The sequence below is a fragment of the Balaenoptera acutorostrata genome, chromosome 5 (assembly GCF_949987535.1).
Source record: "Balaenoptera acutorostrata chromosome 5, mBalAcu1.1, whole genome shotgun sequence".
NCBI lineage: Eukaryota > Metazoa > Chordata > Mammalia > Artiodactyla > Balaenopteridae > Balaenoptera > Balaenoptera acutorostrata.
The window spans coordinates 78,274,795-78,297,857 of NC_080068.1; the positions used below are offsets into that span (position 1 = coordinate 78,274,795).

General features: G+C 38.6%; 1 protein-coding gene across 3 annotated transcripts in view; it reads left to right on the forward strand.

The window, feature by feature from the left end:
- Positions 1–23,063, forward strand: part of RBM47 (RNA binding motif protein 47) — an 81,868-nt gene that overhangs the window by 46,678 nt on the left and 12,127 nt on the right. For all 3 annotated transcript variants that reach the window (XM_007178788.2, XM_028165605.2, XM_007178796.2), the window contains exon 2: positions 1,317–1,440. The gene's annotated coding sequence lies outside the window, so the exon portion shown is untranslated. The remainder of the gene's footprint in view (positions 1–1,316; positions 1,441–23,063) is intronic.

Genomic DNA, 23,063 nt, shown 5'->3' on the forward strand with positions numbered 1-23,063 from the left:
CCTGCATTAGGAGTGTGGAGTCTTACCCACTGGACCACCAGGGAAGTCCCTAGAGGCCATTTAATTGGCAGGTTCCAAATTGTGCTCTGTGGTCCTAAAGATCCTATGGTGTTCCCACACAGCCCCCGTGGATGATGGAGCAGAATGGGTGGAGGTGCTTCCCCATATCATCCCCAACCACCAGTTTAGCCAGCTCCTGTTTTATCAGTTTGTTTCTGCATCGAGGTAAAGTTTTGGTGGAAGAAAGGACACCACACCTAAAAAAACGAAGCAAAACAAAACAAATATTAAAAAACCAGTTTGAAAACTACTGGTAATCCAACTCTTTTATTTCTTCAGGGGAGCAAACTTTGGCTCAGCCAGGTGAAATAATTTGCCTGAGAACACAGAACAAGGCATGGCAGAGCTAGAGTTAAAATCCCAGTCTTCTAGGTGCTCCGAGTCTGGGGTTGCAGCCATTGTGCCATATGGAATCGTGGAAGTCGTCTGGATCTTCAGATGGCTTCATGAGGGCTCTCCATAGTGAGGAGAGAATGTTCCTGAAGTTTGGTAGATTATATTTCCAGATGTGAAATACAGGTACAAGTTTTGTGCTTAGGATATATTTTAACGTCTCACCCAAAATACCCTTATCTTGAACTTAAGTTTCTTAATTTGAATGTTTTGTATATCATGACTTTTAAGATGATCCTAGGATCCCACATCCTACTTTTTATAGTACTCCATGCAAAGAACATCCTCAGAAGAGTCTTAACTATTCATTTTAGGGCAGAATAACAAGTTGCTTTTATTACCACTTCTAATCAGTTGGTAGTGGTTGGCTGGAGCGCTTGTTTCAGTGGTTTTTGAGACCCTCTTTGGATTCAGCAGGCAAGAATGTGATGATCCATAGTGATGTGTGTCATGAGCCCCCAAATGGGGCAGGGGGAGGCCATGAGCTAGATAGGATCATCTCTGTAAGGAGCGCCACCTCTTCTTTTTGTGAATCTATAAGCATAAAATATAAGCTACATGTGTATTCATTCCTAAACATTGTGTTGTGCATTTTGGAGTCGGTGGCGGGGGTGTGTGTGGATAAATAAGACAGAGGGGAAAATAAAACAAATGGAAGAAATTGGTCATTTTCTTATTACTGTTCCCTGTCTTTTCAAGGACAGGAGGAGGAATAAAGGGTTGCATTTCTTGGTTTGTAGAGACTATGGTCATTAGTAATAGTAGTTCATTTTTTGAAGAAAATGGCCCCAAATTCGTAATGCACATATGAAAATTATATTCAAATAGAAAACATTCCTAGCAATTTTGTTTTTACCTCTTAGGATTTGCCTCAAAGGGCACTCCACAAATTGGACTGAGAAATCCCAAGGAAGCTGCCTGAATCTCCTTGTATATTCTTACTCAACATCGTGTAAAAGACCAGACAAATCAAATTGGTGGTTTTTGGTAAGTACATCCGCTGGTGTCCTTTTCTTCTTCACTTAAGGGAAACATTAAATTTTCATTCTTATGAACCAAGATGTCTGCTGTATAGACAATGCGTACCTGGTGTATGTTTATGTCGCAACGTTAGTAGTACATACAACTTGAAAAGTCATTTGGTAAGTCATTTTGAACTGACAATATAAAGTCCTTATTTCTTTGTTGTTTACATCTTTGTGGCCCAAGAGGAAAAACTACTGCTGCTGATATGTGAGCATCTTAGGAATCAAGGGAAAATGTGTATTGCTTATAAATCTGTCTCCCTCACAAAAAAAAAAAAAAAAAAAAAAGATCAAGGGTATTTCAATCAGAGTTGTCTTTCGAAATTTTGGATGCAAGGAAGGGTCCTCTGTACAAGCTACAGAAGATACTGGTATGTTCTCTTAACAATCCTTGTGCCTTCTCTAATTTCTGTTTCCTCACCTGTCATATAAGGTAAAAATAACTACTGTTATGTTAGATTCTCCAAATCATGGCAATCCAATGAATTACAACATATGTAAATATACTGTGAAAACTATATAATTCTCCACAGACAGAAGGTATTATTATTCTGTGGGTGATAATCCTACGTATGCTATGGCAGGGACGGGGGCATAGAAGAAAGAGGCTGCTCGTATCAGCTTCACCCAGAACCTTGGACGGGCAGCCCTCCCGGCCGCAGACACGGCCCTCACTTAGCTTTGAAAGGTAGAGGCAGTAGATCCCTGTGTGTTAGGGAGGGGCTACTGGTGACACTGATTGCCCAACGACTCCCCATGCCCCCCCGAAGTCCCTTTTCATATCCTCTAGGCTGGGTTCTGGATTCAGGGACTCAGAGAGCTAAAATTGTTTTAATTATATATATTTTTTCTTCTTCTGAAAGCATATTAATGAAAGGAAACTTGGAAATTAAAGAATAACATAAAATTACTTATAATCCCACAATCGAAAGGTAACCACAGTTAACATTATAGTATATTTAGTCCTTTTTAAGTTTTTAAAAATATTTCATATATATTCTAAAATAGTTTTTAACAAGGTTAACAGAGTTGAGAACATGAAATAAGTATTCTAGCCTACAACTATGCTGTATTTTTATAGCCATTTCCATACTGTTGAACATTATGTTTGTTACATCACATATAAATACATACTATTATGTTCATTACATTATGCTGTAAATACCACAGTAGTGAACATACCTGACTATAAATTTTATTCATGTCTCCAATTATTTTCTTGGGGTAAATTTCTATAAATGGAATTAATGAGAAGGAACTGCTTTTAATGACTACTGTAAAGCTCTTGATGTTGTCAAACTATCCTCCAGAAATGTACCAAATTATATTTGCCTTCCCATCCCCACCTATTGTATATGACAATGTTCATACCACTACACACATGTACAGATTGAATTCTGTCACGTTGAGAAGATTTAAAATTATAAATATTTCTACAGAAGCTCAGGAAGTATAAGCCTGTTCCCTCCCCCTGGCCCAGCCTAGCCTTAACCAACACCAGGTCTCTGAAGTAGAAGACAGTATCATCCAATCGACACTGCATCCACCTTGATCTCTCAGACTTGTTCATGGGGGAAAGCACCTATGAGGCTTGCATTCATTCACTTGGTATTTATTACGACTGCTTGTGTTCATTTCTGTACTATGTGCTTCTGGGGAACAAAAGAGCTTTTCTTTGTCTACGAGAAGCTTAATTCAGTTGGTGAGTCCAGACAAACAACAAACAAAAATACTTAACCTTGGATAGGTCACCTAACTTCTCAACACCTGTTTCTTCTTCTTTAAAGTGAGAGGTTCAATTTATCTATATCTAAAGGGTGTCTGAGGTGGTTTTTAGTAAAAATATGTGAGTACACAAGGTAGTGAAAACAACAATAAAGATATCTAAACTTTGAACAACATGATGTGTTGTATAATTTCCATTATCCGACAGTGAAAGCACACCAGTTCTTTAGGAGAAAAAAAGTTTCCCTGCGTTAAATACTAGGAAAAAATTTCAAGTTAATCATATTTTTAAATGTAAAAGTAAAGTAATAGGAAAATCCTTCAAGATGGCCTCTAAGGTTTCTTTTAGCTCTAACATCTATAATTCATAAGTAATAGACAAAATAGCAAAGGCCGAGAACCCCCAAAGCAAAGGAATGGTCAGTGGGCTTCACAGAAATTTGTAGAGTCGTGACTAGAATTTTAAAGTGATAGTTTCTACAGATGAGTTCTATCTAATCATCATCCTCACCACCCATACACTGAAAGTCTGTCCTAGTACTGGTACTGTTCATGAATTTTAATCAGATTTTCAAACTTTGGAACACACCAAACAGGTTTAAGGAGTAAATAAGCTTATGAATATTTAGCTATCCTTCGCCATTACCACTTACATCTACCAGAAATGTTAAAATTGTCTGACTCAACTACTAAGATACACTGAGCAATGTCAGGGAGACTGGGCCAAACTTTGGCAAGAAAGTCTGCCACTGGCCATTGCTCTCTCTTTGAAGTAGACTGTCCCTTGCAGTTTAACGCACAGTAGATACTTCATAAATATTTGCTGGATTCCTTTCTACTCAGATTTTGTGCCACTTTGTAATACCGGTTTGTTTTGTACTTAGAAAAAAAAGTTACATATATGTTGGAACAACTTCCAAAATCTAAAAGCATGAAGGAATTGTAATAATACCTCAGACTAGCTCTAATCTTAATCTTGGAACAAGGACACTTTCTGACTAGATTTCACACACTTGAAAAGTCTCAGTTGAAAAGCCAATATATTGATCATTTGCCTCTCTTTGCAATTTGAATCGTAAACATGAAGAAAAAAGCTGCATAACCTAGAACATCATTTGTCTAATCATTTTCCCATTTTCTCTTAAAAATCTGCATTCCTTTCTCCCTTTTATTCCATATATTAACTCTGCTGGTTTTCCATGACTTTTTGTGTGTGTGTGTGTGGTAAAATATGCATAACATAAAATTTACCATTTTTAGGGGTACAGTTCAGAGACATTAAATACATTCCCATTGTTGTGCAAATATCACCACCATCCATCTCTAGAACTTTCTCACCTTCCTGTACTGAAACTTTGTACCCATTAAACAATAACTCTCCATTCCTCCCTCCCCCCAGCTCCTGGCAACCACCATTCTATTTTCTGTCTCTATAAATTTGACTATTCCAGGTATCTCATATAAGAGGAATTTTACAATATTTGTCCATTTGGGTCTGGCATGTTTCACTTAGCATAATGTTTTCATGGTTCATCCATGTTGTAGCATGTGCCAGAATTTCCTGCCTTTATAAAGCTGAATAATTTTCTATTTTGTATATATATTACATTTTGTTTATCCATTCATGCACTGATGAACATATGGGTTATTTCTACCTTTGGGCTATGTGAATAATACTGCTATGATCATGGGTGGTACTCATATCTGTTTGAATCCCTGTTTTCAATTCTTTTGGGTATAAATGTGGTAGTGGAACAGATGGATCATGTGATAATTCTTTGTTTAACTTTTTGAGGATCTACCATACTGTTTTCCACAGCAGCCGCACCATTTTGTATTCCCACCAACAATGCACAAGGGTTCCAATTTCTCCACATTCCTGCCAACACTTATTTCTGTTTTGTTTTAAATCATAGACACCCCAACACATATGAAGTGGTATATTATTGTGGTTTTGACTTGCATCTTCCTAATGATGAGTGATGTTGAGCATCTTAGGCTTATTAGCTAATTGTGTATCATCTTTGGAGAATTGCCTATTTAGCCCTTTGCCTATTTTTTTTTTATTTAATTAATTTATTTATATTTATTTTTGGCTGTGTTGGGTCTTCGTTTCTGTGCGAGGGCTCTCTCTAGTTGCGGCGAGCGGGGGCCACTCTTCATCGCGGTGCGCGGGCCTCTCACCGTCACAGCCTCTCTTGTTGCCGAGCACAAGCTCCAGACGCGCAGGCTCAGTAGTTGTGGCTCACGGGCCTAGTCGCTCCACGGCATGTGGGATCTTCCCAGACCAGGGCTCGAACCCACGTCCCCTGCATTGTCAGGCAGACTCTCAACCACTGCGCCACCAGGGAAGCCCCCCTTTGCCTATTTTTAAATTGGTTGGTTTGCTTTTTTATTGTTGAATTGTAGGAGTTCTTTGTATACTCTGGATGTTAATTCCTTAATATTTTGAGAAATTATTTTCTCCTGTTCCATGGGTTGCCTTTTCATTCTGCTTGCAGTGTTCTTTGATTCACAAAAGTTTTCATTTTGATGTACCCCAATTTATCTATTTTTTTCTTTTGTTGCCTGTGCTTTTGGTGTCACAGAAATCATTGCCAAATCCAATGTCATGAAGTTTTTCCTCTATATTTTCTTCTAAGAGTTTTATAGTTTCAGCTCTTACATTTAGGTCTTTGATCCACTGTGAGTCAATTTTTGTATATGGTGTATGGTAAGGGCCAGGCTTCCTTCTAAAGAGGTACAAAACAATCCCATCACGTCTCAGTGAAGATGTGTGTCAATTAAGCAACTGCCACACATACTCACATGTATGCTCATCCTCACTCAGTTTCCTTTCTCGTGTAGGCTTCGGTGGTTTCCCAACAGACAGATGAGAGAAAGCTGAAGCAATTGGGGAACTAACAGCCCAGCAGGCTCAGCTCTTATAACTAGGATATAGCAGTGAGAGCCATGATCCTGGCAGTGGCCAGGATCAGCAAGCATTTTGAGGCAAACATGCTTGATGAAATCCCCAATAAAAGAACAGCAGAGGGGCAGTGAACATTGTGGTACATGCCTCTTTTTGAATTATGGTTTTCTCAGGGTGTATGCCCAGTAGTGGGATTGCTGGGTCATATGGTAGTTCTATTTTTAGTTTTTTAAGGAACCTCCATACTGTTCTCCATAGTGGCTGTATCAATTTACATTCCCACCAACAGTGTAAGAGGGTTCCCTTTTCTCCACACCCTCTCCAGCATTTATTGTTTGTAGATTTTTTTGATGATGGCCATTCTGACTGGTGTGAGGGGTGGGATAGGGAGGGTGGGAGGGAAACGCAAGAGGGAGGAGATATGGGGATATATGTATATGTATAGCTGATCCACTTTGTTATAAAGCAGAAACTAACACACCATTGTCAAGCAATTATACTCCAATAAAGATGTTTAAAAAAAAAAAAAAGAACAGCAGAGGTAGATAGCATTTTAGGCTGAGAAGAAAAAAGGGAGTGTGTGTGTATGTGTTGTGTTCGTGTGTGTGTGTGTGCGTGTGTGTTATATGTACATATACTTGGCAGCAGAGGGAAAGAGAGAGGTCACTCCATTCACTGTGACTGTGAATTGTGGGCTACAGCAAATTTTTATTTATTTATGTTCGTACAAAAATAAATTTCTCTTGGTGCTGCTTTAGAGAAACCAAACTAGATTAGCCACAGTTATGTGGGCAAACTGTATTTCCAAAACAGTTATCCTAGTTCTGTTTTACAGTGGACAGAACCTAAATGTGCTTACAGTGTAAAATGTGAAGGTCTGCTTAGCCTTCACTTGCAGAATCTTGAGAGGTAAGAAGAAACTACCAGGCCGTGTAAGCTGCCTCACCCAGTATCACCAGGACCAAAGGTCTGCCCTGCACTCGCTGCTCTGACAAACTTGGAGATAACATCGCCCCACAAACATAACTCATAGTTGCAGGATTCTGCACATGAATTAGATTCTCAACATTAGAACCCAGTATTGGCAGCTGGGCATCCAAATCTCAAATAAATTAGTGTTTATCTACTATGACTCTGACTTCAGGACCTATGCGAAACACACTGTGACCCAGTCTGTCCCCTTTTGTTTTTCATGGGGACTGGTTTACAGACATAAACTGTTTGCTGCTCTAGGTCCTCATCTTCTCTTTGCCATAAAAGACGACTTAGAGGAAAAGGAAATAACTAAGCCTATTAAATTTTCTGATGTCAGGTGGGATAAGCTAAGCCACACTTTCTAAAAACAGTTTGCAAGACTGGTGTACTATATTTCCCTTGAAGCATTAAAATCGTTTCACACTTTATTAACTCAAAGAATATCCAGTATTTCCCTGTGAGACTGGGAATAAATGACTAGCTTAAATCAGGGGCGTTTTTGTTGGTATGCTAGTTTTTCAATTGAAATACTAACTCCAAGTGCACACAAGGAAAGTACAGACTGCGTGAGACGTGAACAGCAATTACATCTCCAGCAATAGTCCCAGGAGTTTATTATACCTGAAAAATCATAAGCTTCCTGACACTTGACCATTTTATTCTAAATGCCCTAGGTTCAGGAAAACTCTGGAGATATATTTTCTGTTCATTTCCATTCTTAAATTTCAGTCTACATTTCATGAGTTTCTTTAACTAATATAGTTCTGCTTTCTGTATAACTTTTATACTCTATGCAACTTTTATGTAAATTTCCAGTTAACTTTAACTGCCTAGTTAAATTATAGAGACTGGGAAAACTGGTTCTCCTTCCCCTCCACCTTCTCTTCTTCTCCTTCTTTTAATAAATATCTTTCCTCAGAATAGAGCAACTTCCCTATGCCCACCCCACCACCAAAAAAAAAAAAAAACCTCTGCAAATTCTACCTTGAAAAAATGAGCAATTTAGTATTTAAATAATTTGTAATTGAGGAAACTCTCTTCCTTTCCCTAGTTTAAAACCATATATTACTACATCTTGTTCAAGTGGTGAATACCCAGTAAAAAGTGGGGTGTGTGTGTGTGTGTTATTTAAACAAGGATTAAAGCAAACAGCTACTAATCAGACAGTAGCATCGCTCTATTCCTATATGTTACTCTGGGGTACTTACTAACCAGGTATTTACATTTGAAAACCAGGGGTATTAAATGAGATTTTTTTTAAAATTGTATTTAGTCTTTATTAATTAATTTTTTATTTTTGGCTGTGTTGGGTCTTCGTTTCTGTGCGAGGGCTTTCTCCAGTTGCGGCGAGCGGGGGCCACTCTTAGACATCGCGGTGTGCAGGCCTCTCACTGTCGTGGCCTCTCTTGTTGCGGAGCACAGCCTCCAGACGCGCAGTCTCAGTAGTTGTGGCTCACGGGCCCAGTTGCTTCGCGGCATGTGGGATCTTCCCAGACCAGGGCTCGAACCCGTGTCCCCTGCATTGGCAGGCAGATTCTCAACCACTGCGCCACCAGGGAAGCCCAAAATGAGAATTTAAGATGAGAAAGAGAAAAAAATAATTAAGAAAAAGAAATTATGAAGAAATATGAATAAGGAGGAAAGACAGCAATAGTGATTTTTTTTCTCCCCTAAAACCAGAGGTCCCAGTGCTGCTTCCCCACCTTTTCCCCGCTGAACAAGAGGTTGCTTGCCTGTGTGGCAAGACAGATAGGTAACTGACACTACTGGATCAAGAAACTTGGAGATTTCCTACATAGACAATTGTGAACTTCTATATTCTGTTCAGTATCAGATAAGTTTGTGATTTCCCTTCCACGTCATCAAGACCCACTACTGCATGGTAGAGAACTGCTCAGGAGCAGAGAAATACCAGGGAGAAAAGGACCCTATCCCAATGTGTGAGCTGAAGCACTGTGTAACACCCAGCCTTTCAAAACACCTGCACATAAGAGAGCCTATGGAAACTGCCTTCATGGTCAGGCACTGTCTTTGTGCCTGTTTCCTTGTGGCAGCCTAAAATCTCTACCAAATCCCTGAGACAATATAGTAGAAGCTAAGCATATTGGCTCAGGCAAAAAAAGAAGTCATGGAAGTTCTCCAGCTGCCTGACCAGTGCCTGCTTTACCAAGAAGTTTCTAGGGAGCCTTCGATACAGTCCATCAATCAATGGTTGGCGGGGCTTTTCCCCTTGACACTGCTGATGCCTGAGCTGTGCATTAGAAATGCCAGCTCCTGTACCGAAGCTGACCTATCCATTCTTTAATGTGCTCCTCCTGATCATGTCGACAGACGCTGGACAATACTTGGCATGGCTATTTGTGCACAGTTCTAAATGCAGGTAAACCACAGAAGTTAAATAAATAGATAAGTATATATAGAAAAAAATATCCAAAGCAATTTACTGGTAGTTATACATAATATTAAAATTCTTTTTATAGCTTTATCCTACCATGTTTCTTATAAAAGACAGTGCTCATTCACTGGTTCTTTCATTAATTTTATCCTTTATTGAAATATTGTTTCATTCAGTGCTAGGCACTGGGGATACCAAAATAAAGGTCCCTGCCTTTGAAAAGCTTCAATTATACCTAATGAGATAAACTATATTCTTTTAATTTTTCTAATACATTTCAAACAGTGTAGAAGAAAGTGGAAATAGCCTAAAATGTCTAAAATCACTTCATAATAGAAAGTGAATTTGACTTTTTCTGTTATAAAGGGACCTCTCTCCGATGGCCCCATTTCTAATAGAGTCCAAGTTTTTATAATAAGAGTTAAGCTGCTGAGTATTAGGGTTTAACTTTAGCCATACTTTTGCTAGAAGGACCTGTTCTTTAAACTATCATTTTCGTTTCTCACTATATGCAAAATAATAATAATAATAAACCAAATATCACCAGAGGAAGACCAAAGGTAGAAAGCTAGTAAAGGGAGAATAATATTTAAACATTTAATGAATAAAAAAATATAATTTGGGGGTTAGTTTAAAGTTGCATTTTAATGCATATCGTCTTTGCCTCCCACTATAAAGTTTACTTTCTTTTATATTTTTTCTCACAAAGAGCCTATTATAGTCGTATTGTTGTGGTATTTGAAAATATTTTTAACTTCAAAAATACCCCGCATTCAACTTAAACATTTGTAGAAGAAAGTAACCCATGGCTTATTCAGTATTGAGAGTATTTCTGGCCAAATGCTATTTCACTGCAACTATTGCCTTGGGATACTTGGCAATGAAATACAAGGACATCAACATTAAACAGAATCTGGTTTTTTTCTGTGGTAGCAGATATTTTTTCATAGTCAGAACTGAAATGACTAATGTTAACCAAACAAAATCAGAAGGTCATACCTAAAACTGAAGCTAATGTTTGACTATGTCACTCCATTTCAGAGTCTTTGTTTCAGAACAGGCAATTTGTCATTTTTCTTACAAAGAGACCTATGATATTCTTATATACTACTATTTGACATACCACCAGAAGGTAATATAAGAACATATTCCATAGAGCATGTACTCATGTATAATATGGCATAGTAATAATAGACTATATTATTACTATAAAACTACCACTTGTAAATATAGTTTGAAATTGGAGGAAAGGAAGAGCATTTTATACATCATCATAAAGACTGTGTAAGCTTATGTTTGGGAAAGTTCACTTTCTAAATCTGTTTTGGCATAAATTCAAGAAACTCAGCAAATGAAAAATATTCTTCACACACAAATTTTAGAATTTTTAAAAAGCTATAGATATTTGGATCTCTACTATATTTGGACTGCCCAGGTTTTGTCTTGAATATAAATGGACTCTATTGTCAAACAGAAGTGAAACTAGAGACTATCATCCCAAAGATAAGGTTCCTTTATTAAATTATAATTCCAATTTTATCACTGTGTAATTGTGATCTTGAGCTTAAGCACATGATTATCCAGTTTCTCCATCAAGAAAATGGGACTGATACTTCGGCATAGTTTGTAGGTATATATCAGTATAGGGAAGGTATATACAGGAAAGATATAGAGAGAGAGAGAGCAATTTTTTAATAACTTGAATCATATTCTAGATGACATAGGGGACTTCCTATCTAAAGGAACTCTATTATAAATCCCTTTGCAAGTTAAAGAATATTTTTATAATAAAAATAACCATTCATCAAACTACCAGTTCATATATTCCAATGCTGGCACATAAAGTTTTTCTGTGAATATTATTCCCGGGTAACTTTCTTAAACTTGCAGTGATAATTTGAATATATCAGAGTTAATAAACAATATTTACTACTACATTCAATGGGTAGACACAAAGCATTAGTGTAGGTATACTAAGTAGTAATAAAAAGAATATAATACACAATTGAACAAATATCAAAAAGAACATAGTATTTGCTTTTTGCATAATCATTAGCTTTAAAAATGCATCATTATAACATTTCACATTTACAATGTCTTAAAGCATTTTCCTATATAAATATAGAACATAATAGCTATAGAAGTTCCCTTCCAGTTTGTCCACAAAAATCTGAGAGTAAATTCCCTCAGATTCTTTAGCTTTTAAAATTACACTGTCAAGCAGAAAATTTGTGATTCTAAGCTGTGGCTATATAGTTCTCTCCCAAGAGAACATCCTTGAAAAACATCTGCTGTTTTGCCCAACTGAAATAATAATAATTTAAAAATTATATAGGATATGAAAATATAAAATATAGTAAATTTGAGCATTTAATATAGCCAAGTACTTTCCTAAGTGCTTTATATGTATTATCATTTAATCGTCACAACATTGTGAGGTATATTATTACCATTTTATAGATGGTGAAACTGAGGCTCATGAAGATTAAAGTGACTGGTGTGATGACACTTGTTTCTCAAGCAGTGGAGCCAGGGTATAAGCCACGCAGTCTGACTCCAGAGCCTGGGTTGGGTAAGCCCATCCCACTGCCACATTGTAGTCCCATATTCTCACTTAAACATTTGGATTATGTGAATTCTAGTCCCTAAACATTTCCATTTAAGAATTTAATTCAATAGATTTTTTTTAAGTCTAAAAATTATAATTTGAACCTATTAACTACTTTATATAAAGGGCCAGAAATAGGCTATGGAACAGTTTGTAGAACTCTCTGAAGAGGAGTGGGGAGGGTGGGAGGTGCAGTGAGGCATTTGGTAGAAAGGAATGGTTTTCCAACAATTTTACTGTGGATCTGTGCTTGAGTTTCCCTTCAACTCTGTCAACCAATGTCCATCTCTCCTTGATATTGTTTTTATTCTGTTAACACTGGCTATCCCTAACTCTCCTATTACTGAGAAAATAGCAAAGGCAGAGTACCATGGTAGAAAGAGCTTGGGCTTTGTCATCAGCTAAATTTCAATTCTGAGTGGTCTTGGGTAAGTTATTTGATTGCTCTGAGCCTCAAGCTCCTGATCTTTAAAAAGGGGGCAATAATAGCCAACATTTATCAAACCCTTAGTATATACTTGGTTTTGTTCTAAGCACTTGGTATATTATGTAATTTATTCCTCACAGTGACGCCTTGAGATAGTGATTATTATTACCACCAGTTTCATTTTGCAGATGAAGATGGTGAGGAACGAAGACTTTAAGTAACTTAACCAATGTCATACAGCTCCACAGTTAAAAAACTAGGGCTCAAACCCAGGAAATCTGACCCTAGACCAGGTCTTTTGCTATAAAGGACCAGACAGTAAATATTTTAGGTTTTGTGGACCACACTAGTCTCTGCTGCAGCAATTCAACTCTGCCATTGTAGCATGAAAGCAGCCGTAAACAATATGTAAACAAATGGGCATGGCTACATTCCAACAAAACTTTATAAGAACAGCCACAGTGTTGAGTTTGGCCCTCTGGCTGTAGTTTGCTGATCCCCTGCTCTAGAGCTTGCATTTTAAACTTCATCTCATAGGGATGTCACAAAAAATCAAGTAACTTCCTTAAGGTGACTTATGCACATAATAATTGCTCAAAAATCGTAGCTATTGTTAACTCAAGAGTTTTTAAACCATACGTTATGGAAATTCTTTGATTATTTCTAGCCCATCTCCTTCCCTCCAGGGAGGATTGCATTTAAGGCATCTATTGTCTTTTATGCCACCCTCTTCGTAGCATATAAGTGAAATATACTCTCCAGCCACATTTCCAGAAATGCTAGACATGCCTTGGAACACAGTCTCCCTCTGAAATCATCTCACTATGCTAAATGATGGCAGTCAGCAGAGTGTTTGGCTTATAAAGATGCTCAATAAAATTGATTTTGATTTCTATGATTTTAATTAATTCATTCCACTACAACATCATCGGCTATTATGTTCACAGTAATGCGATATATGATAATGTAACTTTAAGTGTAGGAGGGTAAGGAGAGCTTCACCTTGCAGAATTTCCATCTGTCTCTAAATATAATTAAACCAGATGTGCAGATTTTCAGTCCTTGTCCACCTGTTATAGCTGGGTCACTCCTTGGGTTCTGTTTTGACCCATGGTCCATTGTTGCTTGTATACTTTACGAAGCCACTGTCATACCTTCGGCACTCAATAAAATGTTTATTGAAAGAATATATGTGTCCTCCTAGGGTTAAATAATCTTATGTGGCTGCCCATCTTTGCTCAGGATGTTTGCTCTGCTCTCTCTCCTCTCCCTCCTTCTTTGTCCACCCTTGCTAGACTAGGAACCCCAAGGACTGTGCAGTAGTCACCACTGTATCGCCAAGCACCTAGCATGGCCTGGCATACAGCAAGTGTTCAGTCAGTTCAATCAGCAAGTGTTTGATTGAATGAATGAACACATACACAAATATTGTTTGATCATCTATTTCATCAGTTCATTGCCTTCTGCCTAAGGGGTACAGAGGTTGATTTTAGTATCAGTAAATTGACTGTGTTCCAGGAACACATTTACAGTGATTGTTCATAGTGTGTCTTTAAAAAAAACAACTCTGAATCTTTTTTTTTTTTAATTTATTTATTTTTGGCTGTGTTGGGTCTTCGTTGCTGCGCGTGGGCTTTCTCTAGTTGTGGCGAGCGGGGGCTGCTCTTTGTTGCGGTGCGCGGGTTCCTCATTGCAGTGTCTTCTCTTATTGCGGAACACGGGCTCTAGGCATGCGGGCTTCAGTAGTTGTGGCACGTGGGCTCAGTAGTTGTGGCTCGTGGGCTCTAGAGCGCAGGCTCAGTAGTTGTGGCACACAGGCTTAGTTGCTCCGCGGTATGTGGGATCCTCCCGGACCAGGGTTCGAACCCGTGTCCCCTGCATTGGCAGGCGGATTCTTAACCACTGCACCACCAGGGCAGCCCACAACTCTGAATCTTAAGTGAAGCTTTCTACATAATTAGAAACCAGCAGTGACACCAGAGAAAGGTCTAAGTCTTAAAAACTGGATTGTCAGCAGTTTTCACATGTCCATGAAGTAGAGGATCTGAATTTAATGAGGCATTTCTATAGCTTGGCAGATCCTTAGCCTGATTGCAAAAGTGGTATTTGTGTGACCCAGGCCTGTCAGCTTGCTGGATGACAAATCAGTTTGATGACAGAATCAGTGTGATAGAGCTTTATGGTGGTAGTTCTTTGCTTTGAAAAATCAAATTGATAGGTTTTCAACCAAATTAAATGAGTAGTTTGGTATCAATAAAACACTACCGTGGACCTTTGAAAAATGTTGCGCAGTTCTCAGTCTTGACAGCCTTGACAGGAAGAGCCACAGCAAGACACCAAGCCCATGCTGGGTGTGGAGGTACTACTATTTAATTAGTACCTCGCATGTGTAAGTGTATAATCTGTTTAAAACTCCAAGTCAGACTCGATCAGTAATTCTCAACAGGGAGCAATTCTGCCCCCAGGAGACATTTTTGGTTGTCACACGTGGAGGTGGGGTGGGCACGTAGAGGGTAGAGGGCAGAGATGCTATGAAACATCCTACAGTGCACAGGACAGCCCCCCCAAAACAAAGAATTATCACACCCAAAATGGCAGTAGGGAATGAAGTTCAGAAACTTTGGATTAAATGATACCCAAGGTTCCTTTGCAGCTCACATTCTGGGATTTTAGGATATTAGATTATGTACGTGAAAGAATTTTATAAGTTGCCAAACACTATACTATAAATTCAAGCTACTATTATGATACAAGCCATCGCTGCTCCCCTTCTCCTCTCCGGTATCTGTCTGGCAGTCATCCTTTCTGTTCTGAGCCAGATCCCTCAAAGGTGTAGGTCAAAAGAGCCAAGATAAGGGCTGAAACTACTAGAAGTCCCTCCTACTGCTTGTTCACAGTTTGGGAAAACGTTAATCCAGGAGACAGATGTGGCCGAATTTGCGGGTTTCATTGTTTTCAGCATTATCCCATTAACCTGTTGAGAAAAAGTATACGTGTGTAATGCTTATTTAAAGGGAACCGGATAGCCGATTCTTAATGGGTATTTATGTGCTGCCAAAGCCCCATAGAAAATTCCCCCACACCACCTCTCTGGAGTGGGTGGTTCTATCCCTCTCCTGGTACACAGCCAGCGTCCTTGGGAACCCACAGCCAAATGCCTCATTTTCAGGGATGTGCTGATAGAAATGCCTGGGAAAAGTGAGCCTCTTGGCTTTCATCTGTTTATCAGCCATTCACTGAATGATGCACCTTGCCGTAACAAAATCTGTACAAGCATCAATACAGTTTACGCACCGATACAATTAACTCTTCTCAGATTAGCCAGGACCCGACAGAAGGAATGGCCCAGAATGTCATTATTCTAGTGCCTCTTTAGCCTTCCAGAATTTTCCCTAAATAAGAGAGAGTCATGGGAGGATTTTTGTGTCTCCCAAGGATCACGCCTTCAACTAGCACAAGGTTGCCGGCTGAGATAGGAAAAAAAAAAAAAAAGGTAGACCGGGCTTCAGTCTTCAGCTTATTGTGTGGGACCCCAGGTAAATTCCAAGTGTTCTGCCTCCAGTTTGAGCAGGACTTCTTTTACACGTTCAGACTCTGGGGTAACAGAAACGTCCCCATGCCAGAGGCCTGCCTGGTGGTGGGCGTGTGCTCTCTGCTGTTTACTTTAATGGGTGGTGGTAACTTGACACAGGGCAGTAAGATAACCGCTCAGCATGAGGCCAAATCTTGGAAACTTTTTGCAGAAGCTGGTCTTCGATTCTGTTCCCCCTGATGTGTGGCACTAAATGTGATTTGATCTTGGAACCAATACTCTGCAATGGGTGCTATTACTAGCACTATCTTAGAGCTGTAGACATGGAGCTTCATATGACATGGCGAGTAAGTGGCACAGTCATGATCTGAACTCCTGTTTCTTCAACTCCAAAGTCTTTGCTCTTAAGCAGAATGGCATATGTTTCATTATATCTATACATTGTGTATATGAGGTCATGCCTAAGAAGTGACTATTAGTAAAGACAAACATTTTATGGTATAAATAAGGGGACATAAGAATAGAACTCTCACTGCAAACAGAGATAGAATTACCTCTTGGATAAATACATTCTAAAACCTTCTACTGGATTAAATTCCATCTAGTGCTGGAAGACACTGCTCGCCACTGAATATTAACTTCAAATTGCAGTGTGTCTGTTGGTCAGCGAATAAAACTCTCCCAAGAATTCCAATTCCAAATTGCATATTAAACACACACACACACACACACACAACACACACCTGTGAACCAAAGCTCACTGGTAGTTTGCATAATTCTAGAGTAAACTCATGCTCGTTTTTGATCCTAAGTAAAGACTGGTTGGTAAACACTGGAAATATTTCCCAGTACAGTGTTTACAGTGTTATCCCTTGCCCTCTAAAATGTCCCACTTCAGGGAATTCCCTGGTGGTCCAGTGGTTAAGACTCCACGCTTCCACTGCTGGGGGCCCGGGTTCAATCCCTGGTGGGGGAACTAAGATCCCCCAGGCCGCGCAATGCAGCGAAAAAAAAAAAAAAAAAGTCCACTTCAAAGTTAAAATCTTACTGAAATGTACTCTAAACTGGTACTAAGGGAATTCAAATCCTTGATGATTTCTGGTTTAAGTCTGAGTTAACCCCAAAGTGTTATGTTACCCCAACAAGCTCAAACTCAACCTAAAATAAAGACAACAAAAATTCTAGCTAATAGTTCAGAATAATAATAGCTTGATTTGAAAGTATATTCTCCTCTGTTTTACATGCCAAACTGTGAATAAATGATTTGTTTTGAATATATTGCCATGTTTGTTTAATGCGAGCAGCCTTCAATGAAGACTAATGCGTTTTTAGCGTGTGCGAGCACGGCTCTGTGTTGGGAGGGTCCTGCCTCGGGATCTGGCATCCTTGTGAACGACTGCACCGTTTGCATCCAATGCAGCAAGTCTCTTCAGGTTCTTTCTGAAGAGCCTCTTGCAAACTGCTGTAGCCAAGGGTTAGGTGAGAAACAGGCTTACACTTGGATGCCTGAGCCCACATCACCAATGGAGAATCACACTGCCAGACAGCTTACCTGCAGTGAACGGAATCTGGGAGGCTCTGATATGCCAGTCTACACCAGAACTCACAAGCTAGGCTTCTCATTCTGACTGGTTTAAAGTTGGCTGGGGTAACCTCTTGCTTATTTCCCTGTAAACACAAGAATCCTACATAGGGGTAAGAGTCTAATAACCTCAAGTTCATATATGTTTTTCTAAGTTCAGATTTCTTATGCTGACATTTCTTGAGCACTTGGTGCTAGGTTCAGCACTCAGAGCTTTGCGTGGATCATTTCAGCCCAATGGTGAGAGTTAACTTAGCTCAGCTGTGGTACAGACTCTAAGCCACACTGTGGGTTCAAGGTAAGCTCCGTGAGGATGAGGTCCACAGGTATCTGGCACATAGTAGGTGCCCAGTAAATATCTGCAGAATGAATGAATAAATGAACACAAACTCTTCTGTGTTTGTGTCACTTTTAAAATCTTAAGAAATTGTTCACATAAAAGTGTTAGGAGCTGAGCCAACAACCTTTACCTGATGTCTCTTCTTCTAGGCCTCATAAATTTGACCATGTAGTTAAATGGGAAACAACTTAGAATGAAGGGGGGAAGGCAGCTCAAGAAGACTCTTTAAAATATGTTAGAACTTAAAACTTTGTCCTGAAATTAAGTCACTGCTCAGCATAGGAAACAGAGGGAAAAGTGACTGTAATGCTTAGCAATAGGAATCTCTGTTACTTAGTCTCATTGATGTTCTCTGCACATCTCCTAGAGCAGAGGTTGGCAAACTTTTACTGTACCTGGCCAGAGAGTAAACATTTTAGCCTTTATGGGCCATGCAATCTCTGTCTGAACTAGTCAGCCCCACCACTGTACTGCAAAAGCAACCATTTCCAAAAAAAAAAAAAAAAAGAGTATGGTTGTGTTCCAATAAAATTTTATTTACATAAACAAATGGCAGGCTATATTTGGCCCATGGCACAGTTTACCAAGCCCTGGTCTAAAGCATGTCTAATTGTAATAAGTTTTCTGTTTCATCTCTGACAGAAGGATTATATGGCTAATGCCGTATAGTTCCCCTTTTTTAAGGCATTAAATAAACCATATATCTTTCACATATCTATGCCTTTGGCCTTGAAAACTCATTGAACAGCACACCATGTAATTTATTTAACTGTGGTGCATTATCTTCTTATAAAGACAAGAAGAATGGAGTTCGTAGCCCATAAGATTTTATTGAATGTGTACCATTTTTAAATGGCCTCTAATGAAATCCTTATTTTATGGAATCGTATTTTTATTCTTTGTGCATCTCTGAGCTTTCTCACTTTTTTTTTTTAGTGTGTGTGTTAAAATATACATAACAAAGTTAACCGTTTTACCTGTTTTTAAGTGTCCATTTCAGTGGCATTAAGTACATTCACATTGGTGTGCAACCATCACCACCAGCGATCTCTAGAACTTTCTCATCATCCTTCACTGAAACTCCATAAACACTAATTCCCCATTCTCCCTCCCTCCAGCTCCTGGCAACCACCATTCTACTTTCTATCTCTATGAATTTGACTGTTTAGGTACTTCATGTAAGTGGAATCATACAATATTTGTCCTTTTGTGTCTGGCTTATTTCACTTAGGATGTCTTCATGGTTCATCCATGCTGCAGCATGTGTGAGAATTTCCTTCCTTTTTAAGGCTGAATAGTATTCCATTGAGTATACATGCCACATTTTGTTTGTCCATTCGTGTGTCAATGGACTTTTGGGTTGTTTCTACCTTTTGGCTACTGTGAATAATATTGTTATGATCATTGTTGTACAAATATCTGTTTGAGTCCCAGTTTTCAGTTCTTTTGGTTATATACCCAGTAGTGGAACTGGTGGGTCGTATGATAATTGTTACCTTTTTGAGGAACCACAATACAGTTTTCCATAGTAGTTGCACCATTTTACATTCCCACCAGCAGTGCACAAGGGTTACAATTTTTCTACATTCTTGCCAACAGTTATTTTGGTTTTCTGTTAGTTTCTATGTTTGGTTGGTTATAATAGGCATGCTAATGGATGCAAAGTGGTATCTCATTGTGGTTCTCAGTTGTTTTTATGCCAGTGTTTGTAGTTAGTGTAAAAAATGGTTCATTTAAACACTACATTAATTTCAATCTCATGCAAATTTTATATATATATATATTTTTTCACATATATGTGCATTTATTCCTCTCCTAATGCCAAAATTATGTGAGATGGCTTCCAAGGACATGAAAACAATAAGATGAATAATATACATAGCTAAATTCATGGCACTGGGGATATAGAAGACTAAAAAAAATGAACCAATAGCCAAGATTAGATGAACCTGAGAGTGTGTTGTGATGTCCTATACAATTACAAAACTAAAGTGACAAAGTCAATCCTGAACTTCCTAGTGGCCAAAGAAAAAAGGGAAAGGGGGCCAGTACATGATTCACTTATTCCAGATGATGAAAGCTCAGGAAAAAAGGCTTTTCTTGGCTCGTAGATGTAGGAAAATAAGCTATAACTATTTTAAAAGAGATGATTATGTTACTGAAAGCAGCCGAATTTTTGGTGAAATTAATGGGGCTGGAATTGGGAATGACTCCTCTAGCCTGACTGTTACACAACTTTTTTTGTGTTAAATGGTAGTTTCAAAGTACAATTTTAGGAAAATAAAAAGTCAACTCCACGTCTCTCAGCAGAGCGATAAGGACTATTCCTTTGGACTTTAGTCACTGTTTTATGTAGGACAAATACGTAAGATCTTGAATTCCCTCATATATGTTTATATATGTACCTGGCATTTGCTTCCCAGGTCACAGATTATAAATGCATATGTGTTTGTACAAATAATCTTCTTAAGAATATATCCTTATCTTCCTTTTGGAAGGAGGGAAAGATCTTCATGTTCAAATTTGATATTGAAATTTCTGCTTCAACATGAAAACTACAGGAACTGATGTATATTTTCAAATTTATACCAGAAAAAAGGCTTCATGATAACTGGATCTGTTGCCAAACCAGCCTTCAAGCAATTGAAGAGCAAAGCAAATTAAAAGTAAGAATAGAAGCTGTATCAAACAGATGTTTTTAAAGAACTGAGAAAGTGTCAAAATTACTCTAAAACTGAAAGAATTGGTCTGAAGTTTTACCCAGAAGTTTGGATGAAGAATAATAACTGACATTTCTTGAGCATTTACAATGTTCCAGGCATAGTTCAAAGTGCTTTGTATGTATTAACTCACTTCTCTAAACTTAACAAAGTTAATACTGCTGTCATCTTTCCCATTTTATAGACAGGGAAACTGAGGCATGGAGTAGCTGAATATCCTTGCTCCAGGTCATACAACTAGGAAGTGTTAGAGCTAGGATTCACACACAACCACGCATTCTGGCTCCAGTGGCCAGTCACTAACCCACTAAACTGCAGGGGTCCCCAGACTCTGTGGTACCAGTCCCTGGCCTGTTAGGAACCTGGCCACACAGCAGGAGGTGAGAGGTGGGTGAGTGAGCGAAGCTTCATCTGTATTTACAGCTGCCCCCCATAGTTCGCATTACCGCCTGAGCTCCTCCTCCTATCAGCATTATGGTGAGTTGTATAATTATTTCATTATATATCACAATGTAATAATAATAGAAATAAAGTGTACAAATGTAATGCGCTTGAATCATCCAGGAACCATCCCCCCACCCCCACCCCATCCGTGGAAAAATTGTCTTCCACGAACTCTGTCCCTGTCGCCAAAAAGGTTGGGGACCGCTGCTAAACTGTACTGGCCCTTGATGTTACAGCAAATGAACCAAAGAAGTATTGGTTGGCCAACGGGCAAATAAATATCTTCTGTTGTATCCCCTATACTTTCTTTTGTTTTGTTTTGCTTTCTTTAAATGATCAAACTTACCTTAATTATCCTTGAAATTTCTGTTAATATTCTTGTGTAGAATTCCTAGTAGTAAATTTTTTTTTAACGTCTTTATTGGAGTATAATTGCTTTACAATGGTGTGTTAGTTTCTGCTTTATAACAAAGTGAATCAACTATACTTATACATGTATCCCCATATCTCCTCCCTCTTGCGTCTCCCTCCCTATCCCAGCCCTCTAGGTGGTCACAAAGCACTGAGCTGATCTCCTTGTGCTATGCGGCTGCTTCCCACTAGCTATCTAGTTTACATTTGGTAGTATATATAAGTCCATGCCACTCTCTCACTTCGTCCCAGCTTACCCTTCCCCCTCCCCGTGTCCTCAAGTCCATTCTCTACGTCTCCGTCTTTATTCCTGTCCTGCCCCTAGGTTCTTCAGAACCTTTTCTTTTCTTTTTTTTAGATTCCATATATATGTGTTGGCATACGGTATTTATTTTTCTCTTTCTGACTTACTTCACTCTGTATGACAGTCGCTAGGTCCATCCACCTCACTACAAATAACTCAATTTCATTTCTTTTTATGACTAATATTCCATTGTATATATGTGCCACATCTTCTTTATCCCTTCATCTGTCGATGGACACTTAGGTTGCTTCCATGTCCTGGCTATTGTAAATAGTGCTGCAATGAACATTGGGGTGCATGTCTCTTTTTGAATTATGGTTTTCTCTGGGTATATGCCCAGGAGTGGGATTGCTGGGTCATATGGTAGTTCTATTTTTAGTTTTTTAAGGAACGTCCATACTGTTCTCCATAGTGGCTGTATCAATTTACATTCCCACCAACAGTGCAAGAGGGTTCCCTTTTCTCCACACCCTCTCCAGCATTTGTTGTTTGTAGATTTTTTGATGATGGTCATTCTGACTGGTGTGAGGTTATACCTCATTGTAGTTTTGATTTGCATTTCTCTAATGATTAGTGATGTTGAGCATCCTTTCATGTGTTTGTTGGCAATCTGTGTATCTTCTTTGGAGAAATGTCTATTTATGTCTTCTGCCCATTTTTGGATTGGGTTGTTTGTTTTTTTTAATATTGAGCTGCATGAGCTACTTGTAAATTTTGGAGATTAATCCTTTGTCAGTTGCTTCATTTGCAAATATTTTCTCCAGTTCTGAGGGTTGTCTTTTCATCTTGTTTACGGTTTCCTTTGCTGTGCAAAAGCTGTTAAGTTTCATTAGGTCCCATTTGTTTATTTTTGTTTTTATTTCCATTTCTCTAGGAGGTGGGTCAAAAAGGATCTTGATGTGATTTATGTCATAGAGTGTTCTGCCTATGTTTTCCTCTAAGAGTTTTATAGTGTCTGGCCTTGTAAATTTTTTTAAATGATAAAAAATGGAAAAAATTTAGTTGAATGATGAAACCTTATTCAGCTATTATAAATTATGTTTTTACAGTTTTAAGAGCGTGGAAGAATGCTTGTAAAATGAAGTAAAGCAGCAGGATGTAAATTTATTGGAAGCCCAGCTCCACCTTTCCCACCCCCCAAAAGAAACTATTGAAAGAAAGATGGGAAAGTTTAATTGTGGCTATGACTGGGTAGGAGAATTAGGAATAAT